We start from the raw sequence: 17,931 nt of genomic DNA on the forward strand, positions 1-17,931 counted from the left end.
CAGCAATCCTTGTAACTTTCTCCATTCTTCTAGTTATTTTATATAGTTTGTTTTAATTTTGTATTTTGAGTAAATTCATGTATTTCATAAATGTTAACATTCTGAAGCCAACTGCTCTCTTTTGACTCCATATAATCATGTTAGTCTTCCTAGGATACACCATTGTTGTTGCCAAACTCAGTTGTACTTCTTCCTCTTACCTGTTATTGGTTAGACTGAGTAGAGCCCCTTACCAAAACCAAATGGGAAATATTTCCCAAAAGGTAGCTACTATAAAGAACACATTGCAAATATGCATGTGTGATGGGTTGACCCTGGCTGGTTGCCAGGTGCCCACCAAAGCCGTTCTATCACTCCCCCTCCTCAACTGGACAGGGGAGAGAAAATATAACAAAGAGCTTGTGGGTCGAGATAAGGACAGGAGAGATCACTCACCAATTACCGTCATGGGCAAAACAGACTCAACTTGGGGAAAAATGAACTCACTTTATTACAAATCAACCAGAGCAGAGTAATGAGAAATAAAACCAAATCTCAGAACACCTTCCCTCCACCCCTCCCTTCTTCCCGGGCACAACTTCACTCCCGGCTTCTCTACCAACCCCCCCAGCGGCACAGGGGGACGGGGAATGGGGGTTACGGTCAGTTCATCACACGTTATTTTCTGCCGCTTCATCCTCCTCAGGGGGAGGACTCGTCACACTCTTCCCCTGCTCCAGCGTGGGGTCCCACCCACAGGAGACAGTCCTCCATGAACTTCTCCAATGTGGGCCCTTCCCACGGGCTGCAGTTCTTCACAAACTGCTCCAGCATGGGTCCTTTCCACGGCGTGCAGTCCTTCAGGAGCACACTGCTCCAGCGTGGGTCCCCCACGGGGTCACAAGTCCTGCCAGAAAACCTGCTCCGTGGGCTCCTCTCTCCACAGATCCGCAGGTCCTGCCAGGAGCCTGCTCCAGCGCGGGGTTCCCACGGGGTCACAGCCTCCTTCGGGAACCCACCTGCTCCGGTGTGGGGTCCTCCACGGTCTGTAGGTGGATATCTGCTCCACTGTGGACCTCCATGGACTGCAGGGGGACAGCCTGCCTCACCATGGTCTTCACCATGGGCTGCAGGGGAATCTCTGCTCCGGCGCCTGGAGCACCTCCTCCTCCTCCTTCTTCACTGTCCTTGGTGTCCGCAGGGTTGTTTCTCTTACATGTTCTCACTCCTCTCTCCGGCTGCCGTATTCTGCCTGTCCCAACTTTTTTTTCCTTCTTAAAAATGTTATCCCAGAGGCACTACCACTATTGCTGATTGGCTCGGTCTTGGCTGGCGGCGGGTCCGTCTTAGAGCCGGCTGGTATTGGCTCTCTCTTGAACACAGGGGAAGCTTCCAGCAGCTTCTCACAGAAGCCACCCCTGTAACCCTCCCCACTACCAAAACCTTGCCACACAAAACCAATACAGCATGTAAATAATTCTGTTATTCATTTGGTGAAATAACTTGTGTGTCTGCTAATACAGTGAGCACTGACTGTTTTCTGGATGTTTACTTAACATACTCATTTAGGTTGGAGTTTTGGAAAAGAAAATTGAACTAGCTTTGTTTCCTTTGGTATAAATTTCCACTATCTTGTCTTTTTTGCTTTAAAAAAAAAGATTTTTTTTTTAATTAATTCAAATATGCATTATAGTAAGGTAATAGTGTCTTCAAGGGACTCTGCCTTATGTGTTTAGTTTTGCATCTTTTGATCTTTTGTACAGTCTTTTTTCCTGAAAAGTAGCTGTCAGACTCCAGATGTATGCTCTGTCAGCTTGTGGAGACAGTAGGTCTTGGATGTAGATAAGAAATAGGCTAAATCATCCCATACAAAAAATTTTGGGAAACTAGGAATTGTGTATTTAAGGCAATTCAGATCAAGGTTTGCAGAATAAACTTTTTTCTTCCACCAGAAATACTGAAAAATCAAAGTGGGACTTTTGCTCAAAAGAGCGGAGAAGTTTGTGGTGTTTGCGCATATGAAGGCTTGTAAGAGCTTTAAGCCTGTATTGCAGTAAGGAAAAATTGGTTTTAACTCTGTCCTACTGAGTAAGGAAGACAGGATTATCTTTGCCTTAAATGTTTAACAATCTGTCCTACTTGTCTTAAATCTCACAGGAGTCTAATACCAAATTAGTGATGGTGGAATGAGATGTGAGAGCACAAGAAAGCAGCAGGTTTTGTGCTGTCACAATCATCATTCACTGCTTCTCTGCCCACTTTTAACTGCTAGTAGCTCTGTGTATGATAGAGGTGAGTCTTGAGAGGTTTAAAGATGATTTCACCTGAATTTTAATATTTACAAATCTTAAGTGCACTGTGTAAAAGTGTTTTTCATCTACAAGTTTCTGAACAATACCTTACAGATAAACAACCCTTTAAAAAAATTATTTTCTTTGTGGCATAATGGTAAGCCAGTGAAGGCACAGAAGCATGAAAAGTAAACTTTAGGGGAGAAGTGAAGCAAACTTCTTTAGCACTGGTTCTGAAAAGAAACATCCTTTGCATTCAAATTCTGGCACATGACCAAGCTTCACACATCAGAAAAAGTATGCACAATATTTGCCACTCTTGATAAATCAATTGTGATTTAAGGAAAATGTTTAGTATTTGAAAATCACACTTTGCTTAAAGTTGTTTCAAACTGGGCTGCAAGAGGTGCTGCTTTGCATGCGGTTTGCTTTTGAATGAGAGTTACATATTCAGAAATTGTCAACTTTCTCAGTAATTTCTTTTCAAATCTGCTAAGAACTTCTTGCTATTGGCCTGGGTTTTTTTTATTTATTTATTAGGAAAACAGATGGTCACTGGGTTTTTGAATGTTGGTTTATTTCTCTCTGGGCCATTATTTCGTTATGTTCTGCCTTTTCTTCCTACTGCACAGAACTCATTCAATTAGTGACAGTTCAAGTTTGCAACTTCTCTCTGACTCAATGTCGTGGTTTAACCCCAGCCAGCAACTAAGCACCACGCAGCCGCTCACTCATTCCCCCCCCACCCAGTGGGATGGGGGAGAAAATCGGGAAAAGAAGCAAAACCCATGGGTTGAGATAAGAACGGTTTAATAGAACAGAAAAGAAGAAACGAATAATGATAATGATAACACTAATAAAATGATTGGAATGTACAAATGATGCGCAGTGCAATTGCTCACCACCTGCCGATCGACACTCAGCTAGTCCCCGAGCGGCGATTCCCCGCCCCCACTCCCCCCAGTTCCTATACTGGATGGGACGTCACATGGTATGGAATACCCTGTTGGCCACTTTGGGTCAGGTGCCCTGGCTGTGTCCTGTGCCAACTTCTTGTGCCCCTCCAGCTTTCTCGCTGGCTGGGCATGAGAAGCTGAAAAATCCTTGACTTGAGACTAAACACTACTTAGCAACAACTGAAAACATCAGTGTTATCAACATTCTTCTCATACTAAACTCAAAACATAGCACTGTACCAGCTACTAGGAAGACAGTTAACTCTATCCCAGCTGAAACCAGAACACTCAATTATAGTTCCAATTGTCCAGTTTATGCCTGTGGATCCTAGTAGTTGATACAGGAACAGAAAATGACATTCCAGCCAAAAGCCAAGGAAGATACTGCACTGTTGGCACTCTGAATTGCTGATTTGCCACCTCTACTTCAGCCTACTTGACCTACTTCTACAGTTCCTATGCTTAGGATTCTGACCATACTAGTGAAGTTGCCAGCAAAATCTAATGCATCTTCCATAAATAATAAAAAGCAACAAAGTAGAGAAGTACTATTATTTGTATTTTTGATGGATAAAATACAAATACTTCAAAACTCAGCCAGGACTAGAATGTGCATTTCTGAACCCTAGTCTAGCCCTATAAACATTATACTTGCTTGCTTTAAAACCAAGTATCTCTATACTGCTAGATTTACATGCAATAAAAGTTATAAAAGGAGGATTCATAATCCAAATATATACTTTGAAACTTGCTTCAGGCAAGTACTATTGTCATGAAAAGGAGTGGTTTGGACCACTAAAAGAATCACCTTCAAGGGTATTAGCAAAAATGATTTAATAGGAATTTATAAAAGCACGACTTCACAGAATTCGATGACAAGGTTCACTCTTTTACTTAATACATGGATGAAATGTACAAAGGAAAATTAAGTTAGAATCAAACTAAAATTATGTATACAGAGACCGAAGACGCAATAGGGTAAAAGGGAAACATACAAAGAAAAATCAAGTTAGAATTGATTTCTTATGGATTTCTTGTGACTTGTACAGAGATCGGGAGTGTAAAAAGGTAGGGGAGACCCTCCCGTTGAGTGACGAGGTTCAGAGAAGACCCCCCTGCTTTCTTAAACTCCTGTCAGTCGAGGTGCAGCTGAATCAGCTCCTAGTCCCAGACTTGGTCAACGGTTGTGTCGTGGTTTCAGCCCAGCCGGTAACAAAGGACCACGCAGCCGCTCGCTCACTCCTCCCGCCCCCTCCGGTGGGATAGGGGGGAGACGGAGGAGAGAAAAGAAAAAAAACTGGAACCTCGAGGGTTGGGATAAGGGCAGTTTACTGGGACAACGCAAAAAAAAGTTACAACAACAACGACGGTACTAATGAAAGAGTATACAGAAAAGAGTGATGCACAGTGCAACTGCTCACCACCCGGGACCCGACGCTCCGCCACTTCCCCCACCGAAAGTCGAGAGCAGGAGCCCCCTCCCCCCGGCCCACTCCCCATGTATATACTGAGCATGATGGCACATGGTATGGAATAGCTCCTTGGCTAGTTCAGGTCAGCTGCCCCGGCTATGCCCCCCCCACCTCCCAGGTTCCTGTAAAAATTAACTCTATCCCAGCTGAACCCAGGACATTATCCACCCCTTATTCTATACCATTTACATCATGCCCGGATCCTACATTTTCCAATCAACCGCTACCACTTTCCTTGTCTTATATATAGATATATATGTATATGGACACCCCCCCCCCCACACACACACACATACAAATAGTATTCCCTTAGTCAATGGGTTATCCCTCCAATGTGTCCATCAATTTTATTTAGTCCATGACTTTGAGGCTCCATCTGTTGTAACACTTCTTCAGGATAAGAGAGATGGTGTGAGGTGTTGGGTTGTTGTATGCTGTCTCTGGAACTTCTGGCTGGTACATTTGGTGCAACCCACACCCTTGGTCTGCAGGTCGAAGATGTTGATCTTGAGGAAATTGCTGGGCGCCAGTTCAAGTTCTATCACTGTTGTTCTTGGCTCAGTTTCAAAGTCCATTCTTCAGTCATTTGGGTAATTCTTACAGTAATACCCTTGATATGGCATATAGCCATTATAGATACAATGACATACATTGGCAGGTTATTTAGCAGTTAAATATCATACAGCCTAGTTCACTGGCTATTCTCTCCCAAAATCAAATCTCCCTGAGGTACACATCGAACTTCCCCATCCTTCTGCATCACCCACCAGGTGTACCCAGGTCCCTGAGCAAAAACCACCCCTTGGATGGGTTTGTCTCTGCGTGAGGGAGGACTAACCCAGACTGTCTTTCCTAACATACTCCTCATGTGCACTACAGGGACTTTATCCCCTTCTACAGTATGTGGAAGTCTTGGTTGGGCGGGGCCCGCCCGATTGGTGGATCCTCTAGTATTAACTAACCAGGTGGCTTTTGTTAAATGTGTATCCCAATGTTTGAAAGTTCCACCCCCCATTGCTCTCAATGTAGTTTTCAGCAGTCCATTGTATCGTTCGATTTTTCCGGAGGCTGGTGCGTGATAAGGGATGTGATATACCCACTCAATGCCATGCTCTTTGGCCCAGGTGTCTATGAGGTTGTTTCGGAAGTGAGTCCCGTTGTCTGACTCGATTCTTTCTGGGGTACCGTGTTGCCATAAGACTTTCTCTTCAAGGCCCAGGATAGTGTTCTGGGCAGTGGCGTGGGACACAGGATATGTTTCCAGCCATCCAGTGGTTGCTTCCACCATTGTAAGCACATGGCACTTGCCTTGGCGGGTTCGTGGGAGTGTGATATAGTCAATCTGCCAGGCCTCCCACTGTTTATATTTCAGCCATCGCCCTCCATACGACAGGGGTTTCAGTCGCTTGGCTTGCTTAATTGCAGCACATGTTTCACATTCATGGATAACCTGTGCGATAGTGTCCATGGTTAAGTCCACCCCTCAATCGCGAGCCCATCTATATGTTGCATCTCTTCCCTGATGGCCTGAGGTATCATGGGCCCACTGAGCCATAAATAGCTCACCCCTACGTTGCCAGTCCAGGTCCACCTGAGACACTTCAATCTTGGTGGCCTGATCTGCCTGCTGGTTGTTTTGATGTTCTTCAGTGGCCCGACTCTTGGGTACATGAGCATCTACGTGGCGTACTTTTACCACTAGCTTCTCTATCCGAACAGCAATATCTTGCCACAGTGCGGCAGCCCAGATGAGTTTACCTCTGCGCTGCCAATTGCTCTTCTTCCATTGCTGTAGCCACCCCCACAGGGCATTTGCCACCATCCATGAGTCATTACAGAGATAGAGCACTGGCCACTTCTCTCTTTCAGCAATGTCTAACGCTAGCTGGATGGCTTTCACCTCTGCAAACTGGCTCGATTCACCTTCTCCTTCAGCAGTTTCTGCGACTTGTCGTGTAGGACTCCATACAGCAGCCTTCCACCTCCGATGTTTTCCCACAATGCGACAGGACCCATCAGTGAACAGAGCATATTGCCTCTCATTTTCTGGCAGTTTATTATACAGCGGGGCCTCTTCAGCCCGTGTCACCTCCTCCTCTGGCGACATTCCAAAATCTTTGCCTTCTGGCCAGTCCATGATCACTTCCACAATTCCTGGGCGACTGGGGTTTCCTATGCGAGCCCGTTGTGTGATCAGTGCGGCCCACTTACTCCACGTGGCATCAGTTGCATGATGTGTAGAGGAGACCCTCCCTTTGAACATCCAGCCCAGCACTAGCAGTCGGGGTGCTAAGAGCAGCTGTGTTTCAGTACCAACTACTTCTGAGGCGGCTCGAACTCCTTCATATGCTGCCAATATCTCTTTTTCAGTTGGAGTATAGCGAGCCTCGGATCCTCTGTATCCCCGACTCCAAAACCCCAGGGGTCGACCTCGGGTCTCCCCAGGTGCTTTCTGCCAGAGGCTCCAGGTAGGGCCATTCTCCCCAGCTGCAGTGTAGAGCACATTTATAACATCTTGTCCTGCCCGGACTGGCCCAAGAGCTACTGCATGAACAATCTCCCGCTTAATTTGTTCAAAAGCTTGTCGTTGCTCAGGCCCCCATTTAAAATCATTCTTCTTCCGGGTAACTTGGTAGAGAGGACTTACAATTTGACTGTAATTTGGAATATGCATTCTCCAAAAGCCCACAACACCTAAGAAAGCTTGTGTTTCCTTTTTATTAGTCGGTGGGGACATAGCTGCTATTTTGTTGATCACATCCATAGGGATCTGACGACGCCCGTCTTGCCATTTTACTCCTAAGAACTGGATCTCCTGTGCAGGTCCCTTGACCTTACTTTCTTTTATGGCAAAACCAGCCGTCAAAAGGATTTGGATTATTTTCTTCCCTTTCTCAAAAACTTCTTCTGCCGTGTTGCCCCATACGATGATGTCATCAATGTATTGCAGGTGCTCTGGAGCTTCACCTTTTTCCAGTGCAGCCTGGATCAGTCCATGGCAAATAGTGGGGCTGTGTTTCCACCCCTGGGGCAGTCGATTCCAGGTGTACTGGACACCCCTCCAAGTAAAGGCAAACTGTGGCCTGCACTCCGCTGCCAAAGGGATGGAAAAAAATGCATTAGCAATGTCAATTGTGGCATACCACTTAGCTGCCTTTGATTCCAGTTCATATTGAAGCTCTAACATATCTGGCACAGCAGCGCTCAGCGGTGGCGTGACTTCATTCAGCCCACGATAGTCTACTGTTAGTCTCCATTCCCCATTAGATTTCCGCACGGGCCATATGGGACTATTAAAGGGTGAGTGAGTCTTGCTGATCACTCCTTGACTCTCCAATTGGCAAATCAGCTTATGGATGGGGATCAGGGAATCTCGGTTGGTGCGATATTGCCGCCGGTGCACCGTCGTGGTAGCAATTGGCACCTGTTGTTCTTCAACCTTCAGCAACCCCACAACCGAAGGGTCTTGAGAGAGACCAGGCAGGGTAGACAGCTGTTCAATCTCCTCCGTCTCCAATGCAGCTATACCAAAAGCCCAACGGTACCCTTTTGGGTCCTTGAAATATCCCCTCCTGAGATAATCTATACCAAGGATGCACGGGGCCTCTGGGCCAGTTGCAATGGGGTGTTTATGCCACTCATTCCCGGTTAGACTCACTTCAGCTTCCAATACGGTTAGCTCTTGGGATCCCCCTGTCACACCAGAGATACAGTTGGGTTCTGCCCCTTTATAACTTGATGGCATTAGGGTGCATTGTGCACCAGTGTCCACTAGAGCCTTATATTCCTGTGGGTCTGATGTGCCAGGCCATCGAATCCACACTGTCCAGTAGACTCGATTGTCCCTCTCCTCCACCTGGCTGGAGGCAGGGCCCCTCTAATCCTGGTTAGAATATTCGTTACTCACTTTTCGCACACGTGAATCAGAAGTCCCTTCAAGAGGATCAGAAATGTGATCAGCCCATCTACTGCATCTGGGGGACTCCTCACAGGAAACTGGAGCAGCAGTTTTCCAAGAAGAATCCTCTTTCCTGGTTGCTTTTTCTCGCAACTCCCGTACCCGTGCATCCAGGACTGAGGTAGGTTTTCCATCCCACTTCCTCATGTCCTCTCCATGGTCACGCAGGTAAAACCACAGGTTAGCCCGTCGTGTGTACTTTCTCTCTCCTCTCTCTTGGGCAGAGGAATGCTTACTCCCAATAGCTGCGATGCGGGCCTGTACAGGTGGGGAGGAAGACATATCCACTTTGAATTGCTGGAACTCTCGGGACAATTCCTCTACAGCCGAGACACAGGCCCGTAGGGAGGAAGAGAGACTTCCTTCGTATTGCCGGAGTTGGACAACCAATTCATCCACCGTTTGTCCATTGCCTTCTTTCCAGGACATTACTGCCAATGAGTTGGCATAGGTTGGTGGTGCACTTTGTAGAAACTTCCGCCACATGGGTTGTGTGCATTGGACATCATCTGGGTCTATGGGTGACTGCGCATTTTCTGGATCATTATAAATCACCTCCAGCACGGCTAATTCCCTCAGGTACTGGATACCTCTCTCCATGGTGGTCCACTTGCCTTGGTGACATGTAACTTCATCCTTGAAGGGGTATCTTTCCTTTACACCTAACAGAAGTCGCCTCCAGAGGCTGAGGACTTGTGTTTTTCTCCCAATCGCCTTGTCGATGCCCCCTTCCCTAGACAGAGATCCCAACTGCTTGGCTTCCTTACCCTCTAATTCCACACTACTAGCCCCATTATCCCAGCATTGGAGCAGCCAGGTGACAATGTGCTCACCTGGGTGGCGGCTAAAATCTTTTTGCATATCATGCAACTCACTCAGGGATAGAGATCAGGTGATTATTTCAGGTTCTGCCTCTTCCCCCTGTTCTCGCAATGACCCCGGTTCACCTTCATCTCTCACTAAGCGAACTGATTTCTTTGTGTGTTTCTTTTTCTGTACAGGGGCGACTGATACTGGCACAGGTTGGTTCTCTGGTTTAGCTGCAGTACCTGTCACCGGGGTAGGGGTAGCCGCGCTGCCTGTTGCCGGGGTAGGGGTAGCCACGGTGCCTGCTGCCCTGTTTTCCATCTTTTCCCCCTTTTCTCCCTGAGGGTGCTGCATAATATCAAGCAGTGTTTGGTAGATACTGGCCAGGGCCCAGCACAGTGCAGTGAGTTGTGCGTCTTTGGAATAGCCACAGCATTTTTCTTTCAAATATTCTACCACTTCATGAGGGTTCTGTAGTTGTTCAGGAGTGAACTTCCAAGCCACTGGAGGTGAGAAGTTCTCTAGATACCTGCCCATATCCTCCCACATGCCGTGCCACCCATGAATATCCAGCTTTGGGGCAGATCTCTGGGTGGTACTCTTAAAGAGCCTTTTTGTAGCCCTAAACAAGACCTGAAACATATTCAGGAGGCATAGCACTAACAGCACAGTGGCTTGTGCATCCCAAGGATATTCAAAGTTCTCAAAAGCTGTTGTAATTAGTCGGAAGGAGAAAAGGGAGGCAAACGGACGGGGGGAAGTATCCCCCCCCAACTCCCCCATGGATTGGCTGTAATTACCAATAAAATCCGATAGAAGGTGCCCAAAGTATGGAAATGATATCACTGCCTCATACAGATACCAGCTTAACCTCATGACCAGTGATGTAATCATTTCACAAGTCGACATTGCCCAGTACAGCAAAATGATAATCCCAATCACTCTCCCAGAGGTGAGAAACGTAACTACAGGCAATACATAGAGCATATAAGGACTTACAAAACGCCACCATGTAAACAAATTAATCAACATTGTGACTAACATCTATTTATCTAATATAAGGAATGCGTATGACAAATTTGTTTCAACACGCTCTAGTCAGATCTGTCGTTATCTCAACCCTTCGTGCCCCACGTTGGGCGCCAAAAAGGACTGTCGTGGTTTCAGCCCAGCCGGTAACAAAGGACCACGCAGCCGCTCGCTCACTCCTCCCGCCCCCTCCAGTGGGATAGGGGGGAGACGGAGGAGAGAAAAGAAAAAAAAACTGGAACCTCGAGGGTTGGGATAAGGGCAGTTTACTGGGACAACGCAAAAAAGTTACAACAACAACGACGGTACTAATGAAAGAGTATACAGAAAAGAGTGATGCACAGTGCAACTGCTCACCACCCGGGACCCGACGCTCCGCCACTTCCCCCACCGAAAGTTGAGAGAGAGCAGGAGCCCCCTCCCCCCGGCCCACTCCCCATGTATATACTGAGCATGATGGTACATGGTATGGAATAGCTCCTTGGCTAGTTCAGGTCAGCTGCCCCGGCTATGCCCCCCCACCTCCCAGGTTCCTGTAAAAATTAACTCTATCCCAGCTGAACCCAGGACAGGTTGATATCTAAAGAGATTATGAGTATAATAGCAGCCTGAGATTCATTCACAGTCGAATAAAGTTCATGACAGTAATTTAAGCGTAGCTTTTGAAAAGTAATATTTGTAATATACTTGCTATAGAATATTCAGGTTTTATCTAATAGCTGATTCACCCTTTCCAATAGTTAAGATGATTATTCTCACTCACAAGTTTATCAACTCGGATTCCTAGTTTTTCTCCTGTCTCCCTCTCAAAGACCAATGACAACTTTAACACCTCTTTCCAATTTCAAAGCTGCATATTCTACATCAGAAATTTGTTTGGGAGCAGGGACTTCCCTAGCTTCTTGCTGAGCACAAGATAAAGAGGCTCCTAAAACCGCACAAATATGACACCTTTACCTTTTCTCATTCTAATCCTTTGTGTAGCCTGACACTGCTCAGTGCGTTGTACCACTTTCTCTTCATCCTTCCAAAACTTTTGAGCCCACTCCTTCCCAGGCTGGGAAGGGGCACATTTATATTTTTGCAGCAGTTTATCCATGGCAATCCTGTCCATGATGCCAATTCTGTTCTGTTGCATTAAAGGGTAAAGAAGTTTGGCAGAAAATAAACCCCCTTGTGTTCCAGCTTGTCCTCAGATATCAGAGGGGCTGGGGGCAGCTAGGCTTAGATTCTGAGTGATGCCCAATTTGATGCTATAAGTCTGGTCGTGTTCAATATATTGAACTAACTCGATCACGGCTGCACAAATAGTGCAATGTACTTTCAGTCTAGTCACGTTCAATGAACTAACACGACCAGACTTAAGAAGTTTGGTTGTGTTCAATGAGAACTCTCACGGCTAGATTAATGAATAGTACAGTTTATTAAAGCAACAGGAGTACAGATTCTTTTGGATTGCTGGTGATAAATACACTGTCTGCAAAGCATGTGCAAGTACCAAGAATATGAATAAGACAGCCGACTACAAACGCGTTAAATTATGGAATAACATTATAGAGATTTCTAAGTTTCCCAGGGAAGCACTCGGTATAACTAAGGGTTTGAATTTTACCCAATAGGTGTCCCTATGGGGGGGAAGAGAGGTTCAGCCCGTCGACTGATCCCAGAAGTCAGCGATGTTCTCCTGACTTGTCTATGATGGTGTCTTCCCTAACATTCCTCCTCTCTTAAGCCCTTTTATACTATTTTCTTATTTTTAGGTGGAGCTTGAGTGATTCTATTCATACATACCTTTATTATGATTGGTATAAAATCTTCTTGCTTTGCTTTTAAAGGTATATGCTAGAGAAAATTCAGAGCGCATGCTCAGTGAGAGGTGGTCGCACCTTGAAGGAGGGTAGCCTTTGGGATGGAGGTGTGGTTTGGTATTATAATGAGCAAGGTTCACCCAGAGGACATGATTTAGCGTGTCACTACTCGAGAACTGGGCGCTTATGATATAAATCAGAAGTAAGGCAACAGCGTTGATGGAACCCCATTGTTTCACCTCCTTGCTTCAGTGGATTCAATGCAGGGACCTACCGTTCTTGTTCCTATCGTTCCAGTTCCCTATCCCTGCGATGATATCACAGAGCCTGGCTGCAGTGTCTCCACTCTGCTCCACCCTCCGTGTTGTTTCTCTCAGAGTCAGCATACCAAGCTCCCCTGGTGTTGCTAACATCTAAGGTTGCAGGTTATGTTGCTTAGGGAATTATTATGGAACAGATTTTGTGTGTATCCACCGCATTCTACCCTGGAGGTTTACCTTCCCTTAAGAGGGGGACATATCAATAAGTCATCAATAAGTCACCTCCAGCAATTATTCCACAACTATGCAGAATAATAGTCATTAAAAAGGGTATTACAAATAGAACCAGATTTCTTTTGATGCATGGCTGTGTCTGCAGCCACTTGACTGAATGTTGACCTACCCTCTACTTTGCTGAGAAAGCAGTTGTAGAGAATTTAAATTTGTACTGAATGTACTTCTTCCATGATTACTTACTGATCTAAGAAACCTGTACTTCTGTAGGTAAGGAATGATTGTTACAGCTAGATGAGACCATATGATCTAGTGTGGCCTGTATAGCAAAGGATCTTGAATTATGTTTGCTTAGTGCTTTAAGCAGGAATTGATAATAAATTGTCACTTTAACTGTAAACTGTCAGTCCATTTAAAACAGGTTTGATTAAACTGTAAATATTAGGGGGGAGAGTTTATATATCTTCCAAAAAGGCAACTAGGCTTAATTTTTAAAATTGGCCTTTGGGAAATTAATCTTTCAATCTATTCAACTAGGGCTTCTGAGACCCTATTCTAAGTTATATGGATCTCTGTTAGATTTCCCTGCTCTATGAATGCATATGTAAAGCAGCAGTCACAAGATAATTATTTATCTGTAATTTGTTTTAGGGATATATTGTAGATTGGCAATCTGCCTTCTCAGTTCTGTCCCATAAGCTGTGTCCTAGTTTTCCAGATATGCTAATGTGGGGAGGTATTGAATGAATGCTATCTTACACAGCTGCTTGCATGCTGCAGAGGGGAGGGCAGGAGGAATGTGCTTATGCTTCTGCAGAAGTTTTCTAGATAGCTGTGCTCTGTGTCAGTGCATGTGCTGAAAGATGTATATCTTAAAGAAGCACAGTTACAGGCAAGTAGTTCTTTTCTATAGTCTAGGCCTTTATATACTGATAACTTTCATTTCTGGAGCAGCAAAAAAGAGACATCCCTGTTTCCAGCAGATAGTGATAAAAGCTAAAGAAAAGTTAAAAAGACACAGTGTGTATTTTCATCTAACTTGTTTTACAGGTGTGTATATAAATCAGGTCGCATTTTCGACCTGTTCTCTGCTAGCAGGAAGATAAGGTTAACTCACCAAACAAACATATGCGCGGGAGGGAGCTCAGCGGGCCACCTTGCCCTGCCCCGCCCCAGGCTTCCTGCCTCGCGGGCCCCAGGCGCCTTCTGTTGATTCCCCTTTGTCCTGCGTAGCCCCTTATGGGGAGATGGACGTGGAAAGCCTGATAGTGCTGTACAGGGATGACTTGGTGGAGGTACACTACGCGGGAGGGTCCCTCTTGTTGCTTGTCGTCTTGTTGCTTCGAATACCTGTATGAAGCAGCACTCCCTGTCTCTGCTCGCCCCCTCCAGCTGGTGGAGGCCACCCGCCGGTGGGTCACCTTCGTCATCAGTGCCTACAGGGTACGTGGTAGGTTGGCGTTCTCAGGCCCTTTGCCCCGCGGAAGGGAAGATGGGGTCAGGAGGAGTGTGGCTTGTGTTGCTGTCTCCATCAGAGGCAAGCAGGTTTTAGAAAGCAGTCTTAATGAAGAGTACTTGAACTGCCATTCAGGAGTAAATGAATCGCTGCTTAGGAAGTAGCATCTCTAGCCTGCCATGTTCTTGTGAAGCATGTAACAGGCCCGTTACGCAGAAATGGGGAGTTGCACAGAAGTCCTGATACCTGTGCTCCATAGGAAAGGGGGGGGGAGAAAACCCAAGCAAACCACAACAAAATTGTTGTTGCTGTTATGGATGCACGACTAACCAAATCCAACAGGTGTTAAAACTCAGATTTATTCTTCAGCAAAAGTTAATTAGAAGTCCGGTAACATTTTATAAAACCACAGGCTCAGTGATGTAAAGAGAATTAATACTACACGGCCAACTCAAGAATCCCCAAGATTTAAAGTGATGGCTCAAAACGCGCATATCACTCACCTAAAAGCTGAGGGCTCTCTCCCTCGAGGAGTTACCTCGGGCGGTGCCCCGGCCCGAGGGGGAGTCCCCGACTGCAGACCCGCTGCTCCGAGGAGGACTGCCAACGTGTCCTCCGGCGGGACCCCGTTTATACCCCTGTCGAATCTGACCTGTGGTCATTTAATTCTATTGGCCAGGAGGGTCACCTCGGTGTACCTGGCGCATCTCGACTGGCCAGTTCAAATTTCAACCTGCAGCCTCCAGGGTTTCCTTCCCCTTCTCCCTTCCTGGAGAAGTTTTGTTTCCTGCTGGCAGGATGGGGGTGGGGGGTGGGAATGTACTGCCACAGTTGCTCCTGTATAAAATGGAGGAGATTTCTTAGACTCTGCTCCAGAAAAGAAGAGGATGAAATCTGCTACAATGTTTTCACTGCATAGAAAAACTCATGATATTATGGGGTTGTTTTGTTTTGTTTTTCTTCACACCTAATTAGGAACAGCTTCTATGAGCTCTAGATTTCTGGAACAAGTTTTCTTCTCACCTGTACTTACCTTCATGTATTATATCCCTAGAAAGAAAAAAGGTGAGTTTTACATATGTAATACTTTTGTAAAGTAAACTTCCCTAGCGGTCTGACAAAGTGGACTTACATAATTTAACATGCATGTGTATGAGTACAGGCCTTGAAGATCTAGAGTGCAGTTTGGCTAATGTGTTTGTCAACTTGATTAGAATACAGCCATTTTAAATTAGGTCTAAATGTTCCTTAGTCCTCTATTTATGCATATCCTTTGCAGCCAAACACTAAAGACTTTGCTTACCGTTCTTAGTAAGGCTAAAACCTAGGATTTTGCACATTTGATAGAATGAGCAATTGTATATATCGACACTTTGCTGTACTTGAAACCTTTCAGGGAAGACTGAGTGAAATGCGACAGTATTTTCTGAGAGGCTGTCAGGTTCAGAATCCCACTGTTTCCCCCTGTTAAGTACCTGTGTGAATCTGTTATGGGGGCTTGAGAGGATTGGGGCAGAGTGTCACTCTGTGGGAATGGCTACCCCAAGTCAGACTGAAGGTCCATCTAGCCCCCATTTACTGTTTCTAGCTTTACTCATCAGCATCCCTCTGGTGTTGCTGCTGAATGCATGTGAGTGTGTGCACTGTGGTGGGAGTCTTTAGAAGCCTGATATATATTGGGCGAGTTTTAAGTTTTAAAACTTTGAGTGACGTTTCATTAGCAACACACTTCATGTTAATGTTTAGTTGTTAAAAACATTGTCAAACAGTATCACTACATATTTACAGCAGTCGGTCCTTAACAGTCACACCATATGTTCACTGCAAGCATACAGCACCACAGAGCTGATGCACTGTCCTTAGCACTAGCCTTTTTTTTTGTTGTTGTTGTTGTTTGGTTTATCAGCTGCTGCTTTTCTTAAAGCAAAAGCAATCTTTCTGTAGCTCTTAAGATTGTTGTACTTCAGTGACCAGTAATTTACTATCAGTTTATTGTTCAGTGGCCTCTATTTTCAACCAGTGTCCACGTTTTCAAGGCCTTTGCTATTTCCCACACTTCAGCAGTCCATTATAACAAGATAACAGTTATCAAGCTCCAGTTTATTCAGCATGTTCTCATAACAAGTTGGTAATGAGCCCAACGGGCCAGCATGAGGCTTTGCACAGTTAGCATAAGGCATAGTGTAAGACCTGTGGCCTGTTGTTAAGGGAGAGGCTGCTGCCCAAGCATTCACACACCACCCCAGTCTTTAACTGCTAGGACCAGAGTCCCTTTGCAGTAGACAACTCCAGTGAGCCGAGGGGTGCCCCTTCTGACTCCTCATGCACACCTGCAATTTGGCGCTTCCTCTTCCCTCAGGCTTGAACCTAGGTTTCCAGAAGCAGAGTCTCCAACATGATGTACATCAGACGAATTTATTGAGTGGTACAGTGGTATACGACAGCTCAATCTGGGTGCCTCTGGAGAGGGACCCTGAACAAAGAAATCTCTGGGAAATTATACCCTTACAATCTAAGTTCCCCTCCCCTCACACAATGGTTGGTCCAATAGTAATATTTGGGTTCGGGGTCATCTTGTTCCTCATTGGATCCTTTTTCTGTCTCCAGGCGGGCCGTTCCTTTTCTTATCTTGAGGATGCAGCTTCTGCCAACAGATGTGGCTACCTTATTTTTCACAGGATGCACCTTCTTGGGGCCTCCCTTCATGTAACTAAGTACAAGTTCAGCACAAGTTCACCACTCGTGGCCTAAGACTTTAGCAAGTCTTTCTATTAATGCTATACAATGAATTTTGTTTGAGCTAGGAAGTGACTATACAATGGATTCTGTTTAAGCTACTATAACACTGTTACTAGCTGTGACAATACTACTTTCACCGGGCCACTGAGTACAAAAATGCTTCTACAGTTATACTGTATTACTTTGTTTTGAATTCGAGCATAAGCAATCTAGTACTATGGTTTGCTTAGGCTCTACTTTGGCCACACTAACCATCCACGTCTCTAGGCAGCTTGACGAGGAGGATCCTGTCAGTGGTGTGGCCTGTGTAGAACTGCATATAGTATTCAAAATTCAGGTTAACCACAAATACATCCAGCAGTATAGTTCTATCTTCTGTTTTGTTCTTGTTCCTTTCCTAGAAATTTCTAACATTTGATATACTGCTTAAACTATTACTGAACATAGAATATGTTTTCATGGAACTGTCAATCATAACACCAAGATCTCATTCCTAGGTGATGGTAGTCAGCTCAGAGCCCGTCCTTTTATATGTAAACTTAGGATTGCCTTTTCCCATTTATATCACATTAAATTTAATCTCCACTGAAATTTTATCTGCAGCCTTATTGTCTGCTCACTTGATTTTTTTTGTTTTGTTTGGGTTTTTTTAAGGGTCCTTTTGCAATTCTTTATGGTAAATTTTCATCTTTAGTGCCCCAAATACCTTCAGCAGACTTTCTTACCTTACTAATACACTAATGCTGTCATATTTCATTTTTATTGGACTCCAGGCTTTTCCAGTGTTGGGCCAAAGTATGATCCTGACTGCAACATATTTGATTAAAGGTCAGTCAAATGAGACAAAACTGATTAAATTGAGATAAAACAAATTATGAGGAGCGTGAATAATCTTTGGATAATTTTTTTTTCCCCCACACCTTATTTGAGAGGGTTTGCACT

This window comes from Aquila chrysaetos, chromosome W (assembly GCF_900496995.4).
Source record: "Aquila chrysaetos chrysaetos chromosome W, bAquChr1.4, whole genome shotgun sequence".
Taxonomy (NCBI): Eukaryota; Metazoa; Chordata; class Aves; order Accipitriformes; family Accipitridae; genus Aquila; species Aquila chrysaetos.